Source organism: Solanum pennellii, chromosome 7 (assembly GCF_001406875.1).
Source record: "Solanum pennellii chromosome 7, SPENNV200".
In the NCBI taxonomy this organism is placed as follows: domain Eukaryota; kingdom Viridiplantae; phylum Streptophyta; class Magnoliopsida; order Solanales; family Solanaceae; genus Solanum; species Solanum pennellii.
In genome coordinates, this window is record NC_028643.1 from 473,130 (window position 1) to 495,610 (window position 22,481).

The following is a 22,481-nucleotide window of genomic DNA, read 5'->3' on the forward strand; positions in this document are numbered from 1 at the left end:
TTGACTAAGAGTCAATTTAACACTTATATTTCTGACTCTCTCAAATTTTCGATTATTCTATAATATATCGGTGTTTGCTTTTGAATGTGATGCAACTTGTCAATTAATATGTATGGTTTATTTGATTTGTCACCTTGTTTCTATTTTGTCAAATCTTAGCGGTTAAAACGGTTCGAGTTATGGTTTCTCGAGTGTAGTGTATGTTGAAAGTTTTTTCCAAAATCTTATAAGGAGTTCCTTGCTCTCCAATTTTAGCGGTTAAAGTGGTAGCCGAACCAATAACTTGATATAAGTAAATATTTTAACAAATAGAATAGATAAACTTCAAAATCGAATCGACCGTTGTTTGGAATTTTGAGATCGCAAATAATGAATACATGCAAGGATAGAAACGTAAAATGACGAGAGTATAGAGTACTATAAAGGTGGCCTCTTTCTGCATAATCTCATTTCTATGAACTCTAGACAGAAAAAAAGTGAGGCTAACAGAGAGGTATTTGGGGAGTTTTAATGGTGGTTGCCCTCTCTCTGTTTGCCGGTGATTTTTCCATTTTCGCGAAGCAAACTTCAAACAAACCATCATTTATGTTTAAGGGTCCTTTGGTTTTGCTGCTGTATTGAAACTTCCGATGAAGAATCGGAAGTTTTTGCAGTATGTATGTGTACACACATGTACATCTATGTATCTATATATATATATATTCTCATACTTGAAGGAAGGTTTAGGGTTTAAGATTTGACCCTTTTACTGTTTCTTCTTCTTCTTCTTTTTCCTCATCATCATCATCATCATCTGTGAATCCCTTGAAAAGGGTTTTCGCGATGGTTGAAGTTGTTGTTATTATTATTATTATTATTATTTTTGTTGTTGTTGTTGTAATGAAAGGGAAGATAGGCTATGATGATTAAGGTGTCTAGAGTTCATAGGGTCAAAGGAGCAGGGTCCGTATCTTGGCGGGGCGACCCGGTAGACATTTTGGTAGTGAAACCGAGGTCTGCAGCCATGGCGGATGCATTGTCTCCTTTGCTCTGATTATACAGATCTGAGCCTTAAACTCGGAAGTTTCTGCAGTATGTGTATATACACACATTAATTGTTCATCTCTCTCTATATATACAATATACAGGAAGAAGGGTTCAGGTTTAAGATCTGATTCTTTTGGTTCTTCGTTTTATCATCGTCATTCATCGTCGTCGTCATTTTCACCTTCTTCAACCCTACCACTTTGTTACGGATGAGAGGCTGTGATGATTAAGATTTAGGTGTTTAGAGTTAATGGGGCAAGGGAGCTGGACCTGTATCTTGGGCTGGCAACCCAGAAGGCCTATGTGTAGTGCAACTGAGGTCTGCAGCCATTGGGGGTGCATTGTCTCCTTCGCCTCGATTATACTTATCTGAGCCTTAATGAAGTCCAATTTGCTTTGCAGTACCTTTTTCCTCAGTCAATACTAACTTTGTTGGCATTACTTATGTTTCTGCTTATCTGTAGGCTGTGATGATATAGAGCTTGTTGAGTTAATCGGGTTTTGGTCAGCTCAAACCAAAACTTGGTAAGGATAACTAAACTGTGTTTTAAATGGTGTAACGACTATTGGGACGTAATTGAGTGGAAGGGATATTAGGAATTCACTTAGCTTATCCAACTAGATTGTTGTTGTATGCTATTCTTGTTTGCAGCTATGGCGGTATCCCTTTCATTTTCCCGATTTCGTGACATATCTGAGACTAGTTGAATACTCAACTGAGAATAATTCGTCGAGAGTAGAACACTGGAGAATATGAATTAGGCAGCATTGTGATGGGCAGTTTTTTGCAATATCTGAATGTTAATAGTTTTATGCTATCATGGATTCTACTTACCAGCCATGGTGGCATTCGTTCCTTGCTTACCGGTAAATAGTCGTGTCTAGGCTGTCATGCTAAGTTATTTGACCGATGAATAGAACCAAGCTGTTCTTAGTGTAGTAATGTAAATATGACCTTTGGGAAGATATAATAATAATCTTCAAGTTGTTACTCTCTAGCTTACTGATTCAGGTGTTCTTCATCCGTAAAAACCACAGCTAAACTCGCTCTCTTATGAAAGAACACAGATAGCTTGTAGGTAGTGACCAAGGCTTCCAAGAATGACTATGTTACTAGGCTTTTGTAACCAAGGATATCGACCAATCTAAACCTTCATTTACTTATGAAGAAAAAATGGAAGCAAGTAATAATGTTAAGTCAATTCTCTAACGAAAGTAGGGAAAACAAGTTTTATCAAAAATGTTTCAAGTTGATCGTCTCCTTCCAATAATTCCGCCACTTGACCATACTACACTCCACCACCATTGAACCCCTTCTTCCTACCTCATTCCATTTACTATTGGTAAAACAATTTTGTTAGAATATCAAACTATGAACAAAAGAAAGACAAACACGCTCTCAGTTACAACATCTGATGATTATTAATGAGCTCCGAACAATTGCTATATATATTTGCTAACTTTGAATTCTAAGATTGAAAATATTCATCATCAAACTTATTAGGTATAATTTTAAAGTAAAAATGTGTAAAGTAAAAATATAACAGGAAGATACTACATGTACTAAATCCAAAGTTTGTGTTAATGAAACTCTGGACGACGAGAGAGGCATTGGGGAGTTATTAATGGTGGTTGCCCTCTCGCTGTTCTTCAGCCGATGGTTTGTTTGGATTGGCTTAAATTGTGTGTTGTTTAGCTAAAATATACTCCATATTAACTGAATTTAAGCACACTATACTACTTCTCCTTCTTCAGGCTGTGATGATGACAAATGAAGTTTTCTAGAGTTGGGTCAGGCATATTGGAGCCATTGTTTTGCTAACTGAGGTCTGCAGCCATGGTGGTTGCTTTGTCTCCTTTTTCCCTCGATCTTGTGTTACAGATCTGAACCTATAGAAAAAGACCCTTTTGAAAACTGCTTCTGCTTCTTCACTTGTTGATGCTGTAATGATGACAAATGGATTTTGGTCAGGTATTGCAGCTGCACGTATCTTGGCGGGGCGACCCGGTAAGGCATTTTCATTGTTTTGCAAACTGAGGTCTGCAGCCATGGCGATTGCTTTGTCTCTTTGTGCTTGATTTTATCTTATAGATCTGAGTCTCAAAAGAAAAAATCATTTCAGTAATTATTTGTGAACCCCTTTTTGTTAGATTAGCTCAGAATGAGGCAGCAGAGAGAGTTATGGGATTTCTAATCAAGGGTGTTGCCCTTCTCTCTGTTTTGCTTATGATTCTTTCATTTTCTAAACAAACCAACAGCCCTTAAAAAAGAGAAAGAGAAAAAGATGGATCACACTAGTTTCTGTTGTTATTTCTTCCAGTCATTTAGGTTCTGGGCGGTGATTTTATTGAGCTGAGTCTATTGGAAACTTCTCTAGTCCCCAAAAAGGACCAGGGTAAGGTATATGTACCATTGCTAGCTTTTAATTATAGGATGAGGCTGTGATGATAACAAATGAAGTTGTACAGAGTTGGGTGAGCATTGGAGCTGCACGTATCTTGGTGTGGTAGCCAGAAAGTCATTCTGTTTTGCAGCCATGGCGGTTGCTTTGTCTCCTTTTGCCTAGTTTTATAATGAATCTGAGCCTCAGGAGAAAGGCTGAAAGACCTTGAAGTCTTGTGAATTACCTTTTGTTAGGTTAGCCTAAAAAAGGCAAGATCAAGAATGAGGCAATAGAGAGTGGGATTTTTATCAAGGGTGGTTGCCCTTCTCTCTATGCTTTGCCTATGATTCTCCATTTCTCAAAACAAACCAACTTCCCTTAAAAAAAGAAAGAGACAGAGATACACTTGAGTTTCATGGTTTCTTTGCATTTTTGCACCCAAACATATGCTCACAAGGCAATGCACACAACTATACTAAAACAACCGCATGACTATGAAAATTATTAGAGAGACAGTGATGATTTCTGGGCTATGTAAGTTTCGGGCATGGAAATTACCCACCGCGTATCTTGGTGTGGCAACCCGATATGGCCTGTAATTGAGACCCATAACTCGCTAATGCAATCGTGTGTTGCAGCCATGGCGTGGTTGACTTCTCTTTTGCCTTATCAGAACACAAATCTGAGTCTCAATTTGCTTGAGAAAATAGGGAAAAGGGTCAAATTTACAACTTCACCATGCATAAGGGGCAATATATATTCCATGATAAATGTGGGAGATATTGAATTCACATCCTTTTCAGGAGAAGTTAAAATACTCACTACTAAGATGCTCTCTATTTCAAGGACTCTGAGAATATAAACTACAGTAAATACCTCTCTAAATTGGTACTCGATAAATAAATATGTTTTCTCAAATAATATTTTCTCCTGCCCAGGCTTGGGCCAGTGGAAAAAATGACTGATATCGATATAATTTATTTTCGGAAGACCTATAATATGTGGTCCCGTTATCTAAAGTAACAATACAATACAATGGGTAATAACCATCCAAGCAAGTTGTTATTGATTCGTTCGGTTTAGATACAAGTTATGCTAGTATGATTGACGGATTTACACAGGCAATGATGATTTTAGCAACCTTTCATTTCCTTGTGAGCTTATTAATCGGACATTTGAGGTTATCCGGCTCGTATCTTGGCTGGGCATAACCCCAGATTTTCTGGTTTTTTGCAGCCATGGCGTCGTTGGATCTCTTTTTGCCCTGAATGTAACACAGACCTGAGCCTCATTTTCGGGAAACTCATCTTTGTATAAATCTGAGGTTGCAGTTAAAACAGAGCTGTCGGGAGTTTCCATGGGTGGTTTTGCCCCCCTCTGTCATTCTCTGCTGCCAATGATCTTTCAAATAAAAGTGTTTCCAATTGCAAAACCACCCTTAATTGATTGATTTATTACTCCCTCTGTTCCACTTTTTAGAGGCAATGAAGATTGTTGTTTGTGAAAGATGAATCAAACATTTTCCTCTTAAGCTCAAAGACTGTTAGTGTTTAGGCAGTTGGGCAAAAAATGACCTAAAGTAAGTATGTTCTGCAACTCTAGACGAACAAATGAGGCGACGGAGAGGCACTGGGGAGTCTTTAATGGTGGTTGTCCTCTCTCTGTTCTTCCGCTGATGATTTCCTTTTCAAAATTTCACCAAAACCACCATAGTTGAAAAAGGTCTAATCACATGTATTTCGAGCGTTTTTGGGTTTCTGGCTTATATTATGGGCTGTTGAGCTATAAAATATACTGTCTCCTCCTTCCTATGAGGCTGTGATGATGACAAATGAAGTTGTCTAGTGTTGGGTCGGGCCTGTTGGAGCTTGCACATATCTTGGCTGGGCGATCCAGTAAGGCATTTCTATTGTTTTGCTAACTGAGATCTGCAGCCATGGTGGTTGCTTTGTCTCCTTTTTGCTTGATTTTATCTCACAGATCTGAGCCTCAAGAAAAAGACCTGTTTCCGTTTGTGCAAGTTATTACTTGTGAGCCGCTTTTTGACTGGTTAGCTCATAATGAGGCAGCAGAGACAGTAATGGGATTTCTATTCAAGGGTGGTTGCCCTTCTCTCTGCTTTGCCTATGATTCTTCCATTTTTGAACGAACCAACAGCCCTTAAAAAAGAGAAAGAGAGAGATGAAGTACACACTAGTTTCTGTTGTTTTCTTTCTTCCATCACTTAGGTTCTGGACTGTAATTTTCTTGAGCTGAGCTCTGTTGCAAACAACTTCTCTAGTCCCCCACAAAGGATCGGGGTATGGTCTATGTACCCTTGCTAGCTTTTAATTATAGGATGAGGCTGTGATAATAACAAATGAAGTTGTATAGAGTTGGGTTGGGCATTGGAGCTGCACGTATCTTGGCGGGGCTACCCAGTAAGGTATTCCACTTTACAACTGAGTTCTCCAGCCATGGCGATTGCTTTGTCTCCTTTTCTCTGGTTTTATAACAAATCTGAGCCTTAGGAGAAAGAATTAGCCGAAAGATGCTTGAAGTCTTGTGAATTCCCTTTTGTTAGGTCAGCCTAAAAAAGGCAAGAATGAGGCAGCAGAGAGTATGGGATTTCTATCAAGGGTGGTTGGCCTTCTCTCTATGCTTTACTTATGATTCTCCATTTCTCAAAACAAACCAACAGCCCTTCGAAAGAAAGAGACAGAGAGAGTACAATTGAGTTTCTGGGTTTATTTGCAGTTTGCACCCTTAAACATGTCATAAGGGAATACACACAACTATACTACAACAACAACTATAAAATGATTATGGAAACTATTAAAGAGGCAGTGATGATTTCTGGGCTAGCAAGATTTCGGGCATGGAGAGTACCCAACCCGTACCTTGGCATAACAACACGGTATGGCCTGTAATTGAGACGCATAACTCACACATGCAATCGTGCGTTGCAGCCATGGCGTGGTTGGCTTCTCTTTTTCCTCGTCATTACACAAATCTGAGCCTCAATTTGCTAAAGAAAAAAGGGAAAATGATCAAATTTGCCCCTTTACTATGCATAAGGGGCAATATCTTTTCCATGATCATAGTGGGAGATATTGAGGTCTTCTCGTTTTAAGCTCTCATATAAGCAAATTCCATCTATTAGGTTTGCCCAGAAATAGAGAGAATGAGGCTGCAGAGAGTATGGGATTTCTTTCAAGGGTGGTTGCCCCTGTCTGCTTTGCCTATGATTCTCCCCTTCTCAACAAACCAACAGCCTTTAAGAGAAAAAAAGAGCAACATTGTACTTTAGTTTCTGGTTTTCTGGATGAAATTTCCCCAATTTTCAAGTTTACCACAACAATTACGCCGCCTTCAGATCTTCAGTCTGTCTTCTCTTAGCTCTTTGCATATTTCTTCCCGTTTCTCTTATTGTTAGTGTAAAACTGGAAAGTGTTCCATTACGATGCATTCTGTTACAGAAAGGGGCTATGATGATGCTTATGTATGGGCTGATCATGGAACATTGAGATGAACCGACCCGTATCTTGGCGTGGCAACCCGGTTTGGCCTGTTGAGAACTTCTGTCTCTCTCTCATGCAGTCGGTGTTTTGCAGCCATGGCGAGACTGGCTTCTCTTTTGCCATATCATTACATACATCTGAGCCACAATTTGTTGAAGAACATTAGTAGGCATTTGGACATTATTGCAGTATGACGAGTATGAGGCAGCAGGGAGTATGGGATTTCTTTCAAGGGTGGTTGCCCCTCTCTACTTTGCCTATGATTCTACCCTTCTCAACAAACCAACAGCCCTTAAAAAAAGAAAAAAGAGAAAATATATTCAACTTCAGTTTCTTGGTTTCTTAGGGTCCTGTTGTTGTGATACATACTCAAAAACCAAACACAAAACTATACTACTTCAGTTAACTTGTTTCTTCAGTCTGTCTCCTTTATGGCTTTGGAAACTCATAAAAAGGCAGTGATGATAACTTTTTCTAAATCTGGGATATCCAGTTGGGCATGGAGACGATCCAATCCGTATCTTGGCGTGGCAATCCAGTATGGCTGTGATCGCTAAAAGTGTCTACCTGGCATTATGCTACCTGTGATAAGAGTTTTCTTCTCTCACACACGCAACCAATGTTTTGCAGCCATGGCGTGGTTGACTTCTCTTTTGCCTTATCATACATATATCTGAGCCTCAATTTGCTAAAGAAAGTATATTTTTTTTATGCCTGTATATGGAACCTTTTTGCATACAAGTTATATTGTTGTTCCCTCGTAATGTGTTGCCAATCTTTTATCCATAATAGCTCAAGAATGAGGCATTTGAGTGAAATGTGGGATTTTTGTGATGGTGGCTGCCTTCCTCATCTGGTAAGCATATGATTTTCATTCCTTTTGTTTTTTTTGCTTGCTTTTGTTTCTCTTAACCACGTTTGTATTTCCTCGCAAATGAATGTTATTGGGCGTGACGACGATGGGGCTAAACAGTTTCGGCATTGAGGCTACCTAACCCGTATCTGGGCCAAATCAGTGGAACATTGACTGGTGATTTGAGTCCTCTTTTGCATGTACCACTGATGTTTTGCAGCCATGGCGTGGTTACCTTCCCTTTGCCTGATCGTTTCTGCGGATCTGAGCCTCGCCTTTTTTTGGCACCTGCAACTTTGTATTCAAAGATCAATGCAGTCTCTTTTGCACACATATTTCATCAATATCTTTCTTTATCTTCAGTATTAAAATAGACGAATGAGATTTTTTCCTTTAGATATATGTTGTTAGTTTCTAGTCTTCCTCATCCATTGCAGTACTTAAGCTTGAAGTTGGAAGAATCATGGCTGAATGGTACTACTGTCTGTAACTTTCTTTGTTTTGTCTTATGGTTTAAATGAACTTTATGCATATCTTCTAAATTTTTTGCTCTTTGTTGCTGCCTTGGCTGGGAGATTGTACCTTGGAAGCAGTTGTACAAGATGTAGACAGCTTGTTTGGAGTCCAGGTGAAGGATTCAAAGTCTTCAAACTTAGTAACACAATACAATCACTCTGATTGTTTGTTAGCTATATCGGAGGAGTCTGAAATCAACACGTAAGTGCTTGGTCATCGAGTTTGTGATCAACACCTAACATATTTTTTCCATTCAAATATTGCCATTTTGTTTTGATTATTTTTTGCTCTTTTGCTAGTGTTAAATTAAAGAAATTAATTACCTCTTTTGGGAAAATGAGCTATGAGGGAGAAGAATATTAATGATGGACCCACATGGTGTCAGTCATTTACTTGAAATTTGTTCCAAATGCAGATATTTTGTCTGAAAAATTGCCTCTAGATTCTTCCATAGAACAGTTTTTGGGTTATATAAACCACAAAAGAAAACTCACAAGTGAAAAAGTAGCAAAGAAGAGGTTAGCCCAGAAAACAAAATGAGGCTAAACAGAGAGTTTTGGGATTTTCATTACAAGGGTGGTTGCCCCTCTCTTGTTTAACCAATGATTTTTTTCAGATAGATGAAGCAACAACCCTTGGATTCTTATTAATTTCCTGGAAATTAATTGAATCATTGTAACCAGGAAAACATACATACATACGTACGTACTACTACTATATATATATATATATATAGCAATTATTCTGGCTGGCTTTCTGTTTCTGTACCCTCTCTATGTTGGTTTTATTTTATCCAAACAATTGAGGCAGTGATGATAATGATGATGATTCTGGGCTAACCGGATCAGGCATTGAGATTATATGATCCGTATCTTGGCTTGGCGAATCACACTGATTATGCAGCCATGGCGTGGTCGCCTCTCTCTTTGCCTCGATCTCTTTGCACATCTGAGCCTCTAATGAAACAACTTTTTGATTCATCGTTGAAATTGGAAAAATGTACCAATTATACCTGTGTTTTTTTTCATCTTTGATCCATAAACAATAGAGGCAGTGATGATGATTTGTTTGAGTTCTGGACTAATACAGTGATTTTGCAGATCTGAGCCTCTAAAACATAATCTAACGTCATTTAGATTCATGTTAATTCACTTTAATGATGGACACATCGTAAAATAATTTAAAGTTTGACAATAGTTTAAATCATAACAAAATTGTTTAACTAAATAAATGAATAATTTGACTTGTTGATTTTGAATGATCTCACAATTTTCTATAAACTTCAACAACATTGACCTTACTAGTTGGACATTGCATTTTCTACTTACTGAATCAAATGTTCACTTACTATGAATTGTTTACTAAATATGAGTAATATCAATGAGTGATAATGAATTGATCGACCTAAGCATAGTGTAAAATGAGAGCTTAAAAGGTGATATTTATAAAATGAATAAATATCGATACATATTTTAAAATAGTATGGTAAACAACAGAAAATACCGAGTAAAAAATCATACAATTTATTAAGAAAATATCGAATTATAGTGAAATGCTACCTCGAAAGTTACCATTTGCCTAAAAAGAAACAAGAATATTAATGGGTTCCCCATTGAGTCAGACATTAACTTGAAATTTGAACCAAATATTTGATAAAATCAAGAAGTTTTTGTTGTAATCCTCTAAAGAGTTCAGTCAAAACCACAATAAATTGTTAGAAATAAGTGCTCTCTCCTTTAGTTTTAATTTTTGATTTAATGATGTTTTGAAAAATAATTTATAAAGTAATAGATATTTAATGTTGAGATTAAAACACAAAAAAAGTTATCTCCTTTTCTTGAAATATCAAAAGTAATAGATATTTAATGTTGAGATTAAGACACAAAAAAAGATATCTCCTTTTTTAAAATGTCAAAAGTGATGTATAAAACTGAAAATTAATTTTAAAAAATAATTGGCAACTAAAAATAAACGAAGTATAACATAATGAATACAATAACTAGATAATTATATTTTTTATTGCTATATAATTTCACATATCAATAATGAAGGAAAAGAATAGGTGATGACATAGAGCTTCTATGAAAATTTTTTTTACTAAATAATAAGATAAATTGGGAAGAAAATAATAAATGATTATATCAAATCAATTGTTATACAAAGTGAGATTTTTCGTCATTACTTTAAACAATATTATATAATTAATTCTCCATCTGTTTAAAAAAGAATAATACTATTTTTTTTAGTTTGTTTAAAGAAAAAGGAATAATTTCTTTTTTTTTTACAGCACTTTAACTTTTCACGTGATATATTTAAGATAATGAAATTAATAAATATTTTAATATATTTAACATAATTTAATTTAGAATTACAAGATTAAAAGTTTTTTTTGTTTACATAAATTTTGTTTCAAGTCAAAACAGGTAAAAGTAATGGATAAGAATAATAAGTTGTTTGTGCTTTAACATTTTCAAATAAAGTATATCCATTAGACATAAAAGAAAAATGATAAATTTATTCAGCCACTTGAAGAGTGGGTTATAAAACAAGGAAAAAGGCAAAAGTTTAAGGTGGAAAAGAAGCAAAGAAAAGGTTAGCCCAGAAAAGAAAAAAGAGGCAAAACAGAGAGTTTTTGGATTTTTTTAACAAGGGTGGTTGCCCCTCTCTTGTTTAGCCAATGAATGATTTTTTAGAGATGAAGCAACAACCCTTGAATTCATGTTAATTTCCTGGGAATTATTGGAACATGCATGCCATACAAACATACAACAAACATACATATATTCCTCAACTTTCCAATTCTACATCTATGCCATTCTCTTTTTGTTAATTAATTACTCACTCTTTGTTGGTTTTTGATCTATTGAGGCTGTGATGATGATGATGATTCTGGGCTAACCGGATCGGGCTTGGAGATTATGCGACTCGTATCTTGGCTTGGCAAATTTTGCAGCCATGGCGTGGTCGTCTCTCTCTTTGTTCCGATCTCTTTGCAGATCTGAGCCTTTTGGAGACATGCATGTTTTCTGGGAAATGACTGAATTATTGAACATGGAAAATTAAACCTTTTCTTCAACTTCAACAACTATGGTTACAAACTCTGTTTCTTCTGTGTTTTGATGATTTTTTTGATCCAAATAATTAGAGGCGATGATGATTTCTTTGGATTCTGGGCTAATCGGGTCGGGTATGAAGATTATACGACCCGTATCTTGGCTTGGCAAATTTTGCAGCCATGGCGTGGTCGGCTCTCTTCTACCTCGATTTCTTTTGCAGATCTGAGCCTCTAAATTCATAATTAATAACTTTTGGATTCATACGAAACTTTTCCTGGAAATTGATATTTCATTCAAAACTCGTCTTTGTTTGTTTGTATTTTCTCATTTTTGATCCATAAAATTTGAGGCCGTGATCTCTTCGGATTCCCAGAAAACTGGGTTGAGATGATGAAGATTCATCGTCTCAACCCGCATCTTGGCTTAGCAAATCACGAGCTAGATTCGAACCCATAATCTTAAGCCAAAATTTGCTTATAATCTGAACCATAAATATCAACAAGTCTAACCATTGAAAGTAAATCAACACTTCACTTACCTATTCATTCTTAATCAAAATGTTTGATTCAAATCAAATTGCAAATAAATTGTTATGAAATTATAATAATTATTACATTTCATATGAAAAGTATGACAACAATTTCAAAACAATCACACACGAGCCATGACCACTTTGTTTAGATGATTATTACCACTTTTGTTTAAAAAAGGATGAACTATTTGACTTGAATTAATTTTTTAATTTTGTCGTTTTAAATTAAAGTTATGTCAAATATATTAAAATGTTTTTTAATTTTATGATTTTAAACATGTCACGTGAAAAATTAAAATTAAATATTATTAAAAAAATTTGTCATTTTTTAAAACAAATTAAAAAAAATAAAATTAATTTTTTTAAACGAGTAAAATAATATTTATTTCATAATATATCATATTAAATTATACCTTCAAAAATAACAATCTTAATAAATATTATATTCAAATTAATAATATAACCATCCAAATAAGGTCTAACGTTGTTGCTTATCTTCCTATTCTCTTCATTTAATTTTACCCTAAAAAGTAATATTTCTCTAGTATATTATTCTCTTTTTAATATTATATTGTTATTTATATTTTTAAAAATATTATATAATACAAATAATAAAATAGTGAAAAATATTTAGTGCAGATGAACCATGATTTAATATTTATTATTTCATTATATTGTATTATATCGTAATTTAATATATTATTTTAATATATATTATATAATATTTAGATAAATTATATTATTTTTTATTATTACTTAATATTTCATAATTTGAATAATAGATTTTAAAAAAAATAAAATAATACAAGATAAATCCACTATAAAAATATATGATAATGATAAAATAGAATTATTTTAATAATAAGTAAAAGACAAAATAAAAAAAATGTTAAGATAAAAGCCACAATCATAAAAATGATAGTTACGCAAAAATAGATTTTTTATTGTTTATATAACGATAAATTTAATTAATATAATATAATTTAAATAATAAAAAAATTAATTATATTTAAATTAATAATACAATATAATGAATAACAAAATCGTAGAAACAATGTCTATAAATAGCGTAAATAAATGTAATAAAAAAATACAAATAATGTTGGGTTGGAAGTCCACAACACTAAAATAGGATTTGGTTGGAAATGGTCTTACAGTAGAAATCCAAAAAGCTCAGAGAAAAGAGAATGAGGTTTTGCAGAGAGTGGAAGACAAAACTCCAAAGGGCTGTGCTGCTTCCTCTCTGCAGTGCCTGTGATTTCAATTTTTGCTGTGAAAAAATGATAATTTCAACAGCATTTTTGCAGCTAAATACCGACCTAACGACACCTTTGCTAGAATCATACAGTAATAATAATAATAATAATAATTGTTGCGGAAAAACTGAGGCTGTGATGATTTGTACTCTGTTTTTTTTTTCTCTGAGCAAATTGATAGTGCAGGAGAGCATTCGGACCCGTATCTTGGCGGGGCAACCCGGATAGAAGGTGACCTAGAAACCGGTGGTCGGTGGTTGCAGCCATGGCGGTGATTTGAGGCTCTCTTTGCTGTATTGTGAGTATTAAAGATCTGAGCTTTATTGATTTTTCTTAAATGCAGCTTGAAATTTCCCATGAAAGGAAATAAAGCTAAGTCCAGAAAAGTTAAAGGTCATAGACGGAAATGAGGGTTGCGGAGAGTAGAGGGAAAGTTCAAAGGGCTGTTGCTCCTCTCTGCAATACCTGTGATTTCATTTTTGTTGTGAAAAAAATAATCTTTAATAGCCCTTCTGCAGTTAAACAGCAATATGCTTGTTCTCTCCAATTTCTCAACTTTAAAGGGATAATCAGTAGTAGTAGTAATGGTTGTTGCGAAAATTATGAGGCTATGATGATGATATTTTTCTTTCTCTGAGCAAATCAATAGTACAGGAAAGAAATGGACTCATATCTTGGCGGGGCTACCTGGATGGCAGGTTACCTTGCAACCGGTGCTTGCAGCCCTGGCGGTGATTCCAGTCTCTCTTGCCATGTTGTAAGTATTACAAATCTGAGCCTCAATGTTTCATTTGTACAGTATTGGAAACAATCTAGTTAACTCTACAAGGTAGGAGTGAGATAACGCTGGGTTGTTGTTATTGCAGCTGTGAAATTCGCAGGTCGAAAAACACATGACTATTTCTCTTTTAAAGGAAAAAAAGCTTAGCTCAGAGACGAATAATGAGGGTTGCAGAGAGTAGAGAGGAACCCTTCAAAGGGCTGTTGCTCCTCTCTGCAATACCTGTGATTACCATTTTCACTGTGAAAATAAATATTAATTCAACAGCTCTTTTCAGTTAAAACAATTACCAAACAAACCCTTAATCTTTGCTTGTTCTCTCGAAATTCTCAACCCCAACCCCAAATAGAGAATCAATAGTGGTAGTAATAATAATAATAATTGTTGCAAAAATTTCCGAGGCTATGATGATGATTTTCTTCTTCCTCTGAGCAAATAAATAGTGCAGGAAAGAGATTGTGTACCTGTATCTTGGTGTGGCAACCCGGATGAGAGGTTACCCTGCAACCGATGCTTGCAGAGCTGGCGATGATTCCAGTGTATCTTGCCGTATCGCAAGTATTACAAATCTGAGCCTCAATGTTTGGATTTGCTTAGGGTCTACTGAAAATCGCCTCTTGACCTCCACAAGGTAGAGGTCAAATTATACTGGGTTGTTGTTGTTGCAGTTGGGAAATTCGCAGGTCTATTTTGATTTCCCATAAAAAGCAAAAAGCTTAGCGTCGAAAGTAAAAGTTCAGAGACTAAGAATGAGGGTTGCAGAGAGCAGAGGGGAAGTTCAAATGGCTGTTGCTCCTCTCTGCAATAACTGTGATTTTGATTTCAGTGTTGCTGTGTTGCAGTTAAACAGAGACCAAATGACGCTTAAGTCTTTGCTTGTTCTCTCCAAATTCTCACACCCAGTTATAATAATAATTGTTTAAACAATTCTGAAGCCGTGATGAAGATTGTCTTCTTCCTTTGAGCAAATCAATAGTGCGGGAGAGCAATTGGATCCGTATCTTAGCGGGACAACCCGGAGATCTTAAACTTAAGATATGTAGAATGTTCCTAAATGCCTTTTAATATTGTGGTTTTAAAGGTGTCACGTGGAAAGTTAGAAGTCAAAGTGTTGCCAAAAAAGATAAGAGACATTCTAAAGGGAAGACAAAGATCTGAGCCTCACTTTCTCCATCGGTTTAGTTAAATGAACAAAGCAAAAGCTTCGAAGGGAAAGAATGAGGCTACAGAGAGTTTAGGGATTTTTCATTGAAAGGGTGGTTGCCTCTCTCTGCATCAGGCAATGATTTCTCCATTACTGTAAGAACGCCAAGTCCCCAACAACCCTTTTATCGATTTTAATGGAGTAATATTAACAATTTGTTTGGATTGTTGTTTACATATTATTACAAATGGTTTCTATATACCCTTTCATGCTATGCCATCTCTTTTCTCTAATGCTTCTGCCGGAGCATTGAATGCTGGTGTTGGAAGCTGTGTGGTTGAGGATAACCCGTGGCTTGAAAGAGGCAATGATGATTTTGTCAATTTTTAATATCCTTCTGAGCTGATTAATCAGGCATTTGAGACCATCCGGCCTGTATCTTGGCGGGGCATGCTCCCAGACTTTCTGGTGGTTGTTGCAGCCATGATGTTGTTGGACTCTCTTGTTGCCCGAGCTTAACACTGATCTGAGCCTCACTTTGTCTTATCAATTGGGAAACTATTATTAGGGCTTATCATGGTGTGGTAACTTTCTCTTTTTTAAAAAGGGAAAAGGATCAAATATGTCATTGAACTTTGAGAAAAGACTCATTTGTGCCATCCATTAAAAGTTTGGCTCATCTCTGCCATTTCCGTTTACGAAAAGGCTCATCCATGCCATTCTATGTTAATTGAAAAAAGTTTTGCTTTTGCAAAACCATTTATTACACGTGGTCAATTAGGATTCAGCCATATCATTTATTAAATCATTTTTTAATAGGAGAAGACTCAAATATGCCACCAATGACCAAACTTTGAGAAAAAGGGTCATTTAGGCCATTTCCTGAAAGAGGCAGTGCTGATACTTGTTAATTGGGCCATTTACGACAATTTTCTAAGACCGCTATTTTAAATTTTTCCTCATTTCCATCCAGGCATTGAGGCATCCCGTCCGTATCTTGGCTTGGCAAACACCGGAATGGTCTGTGAATGGAGGTTTCTCTTTCACATGCAATCGGTTCTATTGCAGCCATGGCTTGGTCGTCTTCTCTTTGCCTCATCAGAAACTGAGATCTGAGCCTCATTTTCTAAATTTCCTTTTGACGACCCGCTGACCTGGGAATCGAACACGCAACCTTCTTTAATGGAAACTCATTTTGCCTCGTTTCAAAGAGAAGTTGGATTTTCCCTTCTCTTGATGTGTTGAGTCTGTGGAATTCTTTTCACAGGAGATAACAACATCATTTTAATGCAACCATCGATTGGGTTTTCAATTGAAGGTTGTTCTCTGGATTTGGGGTTCTTCAGTTTTATGTGTTAGACTGACGTGATAACCAACTACAACTTTATTTCTGCTCAATGGATGAGGCTTTGGGGGATCAGATGATTCTCAGAGTGGATAAGCATCTTCGACATGCAGGTGCTTTCTTTTCACTCTAAACCAGGCTACCTTTTATGTAATGTTTCTGCATATAAATATATTTAGATGTCTATGTCTCAGTTGTCGTGATTTGTCTTCACTGGCTGTTCCAAAGCAATGATCTCAAAAAGGGAGCTAAATAACAACAGGCATTAGATTTTTGTAACCTGTATCTTGGCATGACAACTTGAATATCTGTATTTGTTTGTAGGCATGGCAGGTTTCCAGGAATTCCAGTGCTCCAGATACAAGTCTGAGCCTCCAGTTGAGAGCAAAGCATTAACATAGTAATAGTAGTACTTGGGCCCTCTGTCTGATTTATGAGCTTAATTCAAATTGTCCTAATATCTTGAAAATTGTGCAACCATTTTCTCGAAGTGGCAGTGATAATATTTGCTTATCTGAGCTTTGGGAATAAAGACAATCAGACCCGTATCTTGCCTTGGCAAACCCCAGTTGCTATGTGATTTAAGGCCTCTCTTTCACATGCAACCAGTACTTTTGCAGCTGCGGCGTGCTCTCTTTCTCTGCTCCCTTTAATAGGTCAGATCTGAGCCACAAATTTGCAAGTAGTTCTAGACATTTGTTTGGTGGAAACCAAATCCATTTCACTTATTTTAAAAGCCAGCTCAATGAGGCATCATGAGAAACACAAACTTTTTATTTATTATTCATTCATTCAGTGTTGGTAGTAAGCCCACGTTTTTTTGCTTCTGCATGGCTGCATGAACACCTAAACAGCGAGAATCATACTAGAAAAAGGTGAAATTGAGGCAGTGATGATATTGTTCTTGGCAAACAAAAGCTAAGTTGAGCATAGCCTAGAAAGGAAAAAGAATGAGGCATCTGAGAAATTGGGACTTTCTGAAAGGGTGGTTGCCCCTCTCTGCTATGCCAGTGAATTCTCCGTTAATGGACCATAAAAACCAACAGCCCTTCGAAATAAACAAGAAAAAACAAAAAACCTTCATACCAAACACAACCGTATACTCTTCTTGCTCTTCCTCTTTCTTCTCTCTTTGTGCTGCTAATGTTGTAAAGGGGCTATGATGATTGTTACTTCTTTTCTGGGTTATATTCAATCATGGCAATTGAGAAAATATCCTACCCGTATCTTGGCATGGCGACCTGGTTAGGCTTTGAAGAGCAAACTGGTGTCTGCAGCCATGGCGGCGTCACTCTTCTCTTGTTCAAGTACAGCAAATCTGAGCCCTCAATAACCCATTACTACAACAACATATCCAGAAGTGGTGTGGGGAAAGATGGTGTCTGTGCAGCCTTTACCCCAACCCATTCGGTTCGGAAAATCCATTACGGATTTCCAATGAAATTTCAACTCTGAAGAATGAGGCGTCAGAGAATGGGATTTTCTGTAAAGGGTGGTTGCCCATCTCTGCGTTGCCAGTGATTTTCCCATTAATGGACCAAAAAAACCCAACAGCCCTTTGAATTAAACAACAACAACAATAAAAACTTTATACCAAACACACCCTATACTACTCTTCCTCTTTCTCCTCTCTTTGTGCTGATAATGTTTTGAAGGGGCTATGATGATTGATTCCTTCCTTTCCGGGCTATGTTCAATCATGGAAATTGAGAAAACATCCGACCTGCATCTTGGCAGGGCAACCTGGTTAGGGCTTTGAATAGATAACTGGTGTCTGCAGCCATGGTGGTGTCGCTCTTCTCTTTTGCTTTGTCCAGATACAGCAAATCTGAGCCCTCAATAACCCATTCGGGTAGGATAATCATTTTTTGGTTTGCTTTGAAATTGCAACTTTGAAGAATGAGGCGTTGGAGAAATTGGGATTTTCTGTGAAGGGTGGTTGCCAATCTCTGCTGTGGCCAGTGACTTCTCCATTAATGGACCAAAAAACCCAACAACCCTTTCTCAAATAAACAAAAAGAAAGCAAATTGAAAAACTTCATCCAAATTCCAAACACCCCCTCTATATTCTTCTTGCTCTTCCTCTGTCTCGTTGTGCTTCTGCTGTTACTATTGCTTAAATTGGCTGTGATGATTGCTTGCTTCCTTCTGGGCTATGTTCAATCATGGCATTTAGAGAAGATCGGACCCGTATCTTGGCAGGGAGATCTAGTTTGGTTTTGAATAGCAAACTGGTGTCTGCAGCCATGGCGATGGCGCTCTTCTCTTTTGCTTTGTTCAAATCTGAGCCTTCACTAACCCATTCGGGTTGGAGAACCCATTACGGGTTTGCGTTTAAATTTCAGCTCCAGCTCTGAAGAATGAGCCATTGGAGAAACTTGGATTTTCTGTCAAAGGGTGGTTGCCCATCTCTGCTTTGCCAGTGATGTCACCATTGATTACCATAAAACCACTAGCCCCCCTTAAAATAAACAAGAAAGAAAAAAGAAAAACAAATTGCAAACTTCATCCAAAGACATTCTATACTGTTTCACCGTCTCTTTGTGCTGCTGTTGCTAATGATGTTGTATAGGGGTTGTGATGATTGCTTGCTTCATGTCTGGTCTTTCTTCAATCATGGCATTGCTCAAAGTTTCATTACAAATATGTTGTCAAAATATTTAATATATCTAATAGATCTTTCATTAAAAATATTTACAGCACTAATTGCAGCAGTATTATATAGTTCGTGCTTAATTCTACCGTAGGTTGCCGACGTGGCGATGTGGTGACTGGCAAGTGTAATTGCAGTAAATTCACTGTAAGTGAGATTACAACATATTTTTATATATTAATGTAAAAAATATTCATCATATTTTATTACGTCAGAAGTATAAAAAATCATCTCAATTGTTGCATGTCACCACAAACTTATGTTGCTCGGATTCTCCAAAAATGTCGTTGCACTCATGTTGGATTCTCCGAAAATACACTATTTTTGGAGTATCCGACACACACCCTTCAATGTTTTTGAATCCGAGCGAAATAGCCACAAACAATAGCATGGTACATCTCTGCAAGAAGGGCTAAAGAGAATCTAGATATTAGTACGTTGCATAACTACAAGCTTTTTCCTCGACAAAAGTAACAATGGAGATTGAGCCCAGAAGGAAGATGAGGCCAACAGGGGCAAAAGGGACTTCTAGGAGGGCAGTGTCCCCTCTGTTTGGCCTATGATTTCTTAACTAACAAAACTAACAACCCTCTTATTCTTCCTTAGCTCGAGGAAACCCAGCAAATTCTGGCGCCTTCGCCATTAGGCATTATTGAATTCTTTAGTCCAAAAATTTCTACAATTTCTTAAAATCCATGGAAGAGTGAACTTCTCTGAAAGAGGCTGTGATGATTTATTGTTTATCGGCATTTACAAAAATGGTCTTTTTTGAGTCCACTTTAAATTCCGTGCTCATTTCCTTTTGGGCATAGAGACATCCTGACCTGTATCTTGGCTTGGCAAACACCAACAAGGGCTGTGATTTTAGGCTTCTCTTTCACAATCCAATTGGTTATTTTGCATCCATGGCATGGTTGCCTTATCTTTACCCCAGTAGAAAATTGAGATCTGAGCCTCATTTTCCAAATTTCCTTCCTAACAACCTGGGAATAGAGCACGAGACCTTCTTTGACGGAGAGAGATCAATAACACCCTCTTTATGCGACCGTTGATAGTTTTCAATGGTAATTTACTCTGGAATTGGTATTCTTTAGTTTGACGTGATAACCAACTACGCCACCACAAAGTGATTCTCGATGTGGATGACCATCTTTAAAATGCCAATGATTTTTTTTATGCTCTAAACCTGAGAACCCTTGTTTATGTATATTTCTGCATTTGTACATGTGGATTTATGCTTATTAATTCAAGCATCTTAGCTTTGTCCTCACTGGCTGTGTTCCAAAGCAATGGACTCGGATAGGGAAACAAGTGGGCTGTGATGATTGTGTCTGCACTCTGCTGAGCTAAACATAATCGTGTATTAGAGTTTTGTTGCCTGTATCTTGGCATGGCAACTTGAATATCTGTGAGTTGCAGCCATGGCAGGTGCCAGAAAACTCAATGCCCCAGATACACATCTGAGCCTCCAGTTTTAAGCAAACCATTAACAGTGCTAGTAGTAGTAGTACTTGGACCTCAATCTGGTTAATAAGGCTTAATCCGAAGTATCCTAATTTCTTGAAATTATACAGCCATTTTCTCAAAGTGGCAGTATGATATTTGCTCATCTGGCTTCAGGATAAAGACAATCAGACCCGTATCTTGGCTTGGTGAACTGCAGTTGCTTCGTGATATTTGCAGCCATGGCGTGGTCTCTTTTCTCTTTTCCCCATTAATAGCCCAGATCTGAGCCTCAAATTGCAAGTAGTTGTGGACATTGTTTGGTGAAAACCCGTTTTCACTTATTTTGAAAGCCAGCTCATAAATGAGGCATCAATGAGAAATGGGAATTGTTTATTTATTTATTTATTTAGTTGTTCATTCAGTCAGTTCTGCTACTGATGGTTCTCTTTTCTTGCTGCTACATGGCTGTGTGAACACCAACAGAGAGAATCATACTAGAAAATTGAGGCAGGATGATATGGTTCTTTGTAGCCCAGTTGCCAGTTTAGGGCAGCAAGAGATGGTTCAGTAGACGTCAGGGCGACCCAGTTACGGCTTTGAATAGCAAACTGGTGTCTGCATCCATGGCGGCATCACTTCTCTCTTTTGCTTTGTTCAGATATTGCAATTCTGAGCCCTCAAATGAAATTTCAGCTTTGAAGAATGAAGCATCAGAGAAATTGGGATTTTCTGTAAAAGGGTGGTTGCCCGTCTCTGCTTTGCCAGTGATTTTTCCATTGATAACCAAAAAATAACAGCCCTTTTAAATAAACAAAAGGGAAAAAGATGTCATCCAAACACACCTCTGTACTCTTGTTGTTCTTCCTCTCGTCTTCTTGTGTTGCTGTTGCTGCTGCTGGTGTTGTAAAGGGGGCTATGATGATTGCTTACTTTCCTTTTTGGGCTATGAAGCTGTGTTCAATTATAGCATTGAGAAAAACCTGCATCTTAGCTGGGCGACCCGGTTATGGCTTTGAATAGCAAACTGGTGTCTGCATCCATGGCTGTGGCGTTCTTCTCTTTTCTTTGTTAAGAAATACAACAAATCTGAGCCCTGAATAACCCATTTTATGATCTTCCATGGTGAGTCTATTCCCTGGTTGGAAAACCTATTGCGTGTGTTGAAATTTCGGCTCTGAATTCAGAATTAGGGAGAAAATGACAAATCTCTTTATGTTTGAGGGTATGTCCAAAATAGTCCCTTAAATATGCACTTAACAATTTTGGTCCTTGAAGTTTTCCAAAAGTTAACACCTAACCAATTTGCGCATTGAGATTATCCAATCTGTATCTTGGTGTGGTGACCCGGTATGGCTTGTGATTGCTGCTTCTGTCTCTTGCATGCAACCGGTGATTGGCTAATGTTTCGCTTTTGTCATAACATACATCTGAGTCCCATTTGCTTGAAAAGAAAGAGAGGGAAAGAATATTTCCATGGTTCAATTTTGAGATATGTTGAACCTGCGATTTTCTACTACAAGCTATAAATCATCTTGCTGTATAATCTTATTTGTTTGGTATCAGCAAAGCATAGCCTAGAAAGAAAGAAGAATGAGGTATCAGAGAGATTGGGATTTTCTGTAAAGGGTGGTTGCCCTCTCTCTGCCCATGATTTCTCCATTGATAACCAAAAAGACCAACAGCGCTTCGAAATATACAAGAAAATAAATAAACAATAATAATACTGTGAGAAATGATACTCTGTGTGGATGACCATCTCAGACGTTCTGGTGATTTATCTTTGTGTTGAACTTCTCCGTGTGGATGGCCATCTCTGACATTCTGCTGACTTATTTTTGCTTTTATTTTAAACTAGACGACTGTTTATGCATATGCATATTTCTTGTGTATCTAATGCATTGTGCATATGTTTCGCTTGTCGGTCCTCACTGGCTGTGTTTCAATGCAATGCAAACAGAGTTACATGTTCATAATGCCAGCAAGAGGAAA

At 36.9% G+C, this 22,481-nt stretch overlaps 2 long non-coding RNA genes across 12 annotated transcripts; both read left to right on the forward strand.

The window, feature by feature from the left end:
- Window positions 1–458: 458 nt before the first annotated feature.
- Window positions 459–9,420, forward strand: LOC107026544. 11 transcript variants are annotated; one of them, XR_003579359.1, is made up of 4 exons: window positions 459–2,853; window positions 2,999–3,034; window positions 4,647–7,766; window positions 7,884–9,378. It is a non-coding gene; the product is annotated as an uncharacterized LOC107026544 (long non-coding RNA). The 11 variants fall into 11 exon arrangements; XR_003579360.1 differs by having other exon boundaries at window positions 459–1,551; window positions 2,782–2,853; window positions 2,999–7,766; XR_001457596.2 differs by having other exon boundaries at window positions 459–7,766; window positions 7,884–8,480; window positions 8,695–9,420.
- Window positions 9,421–12,902: 3,482 nt separating this feature from the next.
- LOC107025699 lies at window positions 12,903–21,935 on the forward strand. Its single transcript, XR_001457437.2, has 3 exons — window positions 12,903–16,506; window positions 16,718–19,193; window positions 20,976–21,935. It is a non-coding gene; the product is annotated as an uncharacterized LOC107025699 (long non-coding RNA).
- Window positions 21,936–22,481: the final 546 nt, after the last annotated feature.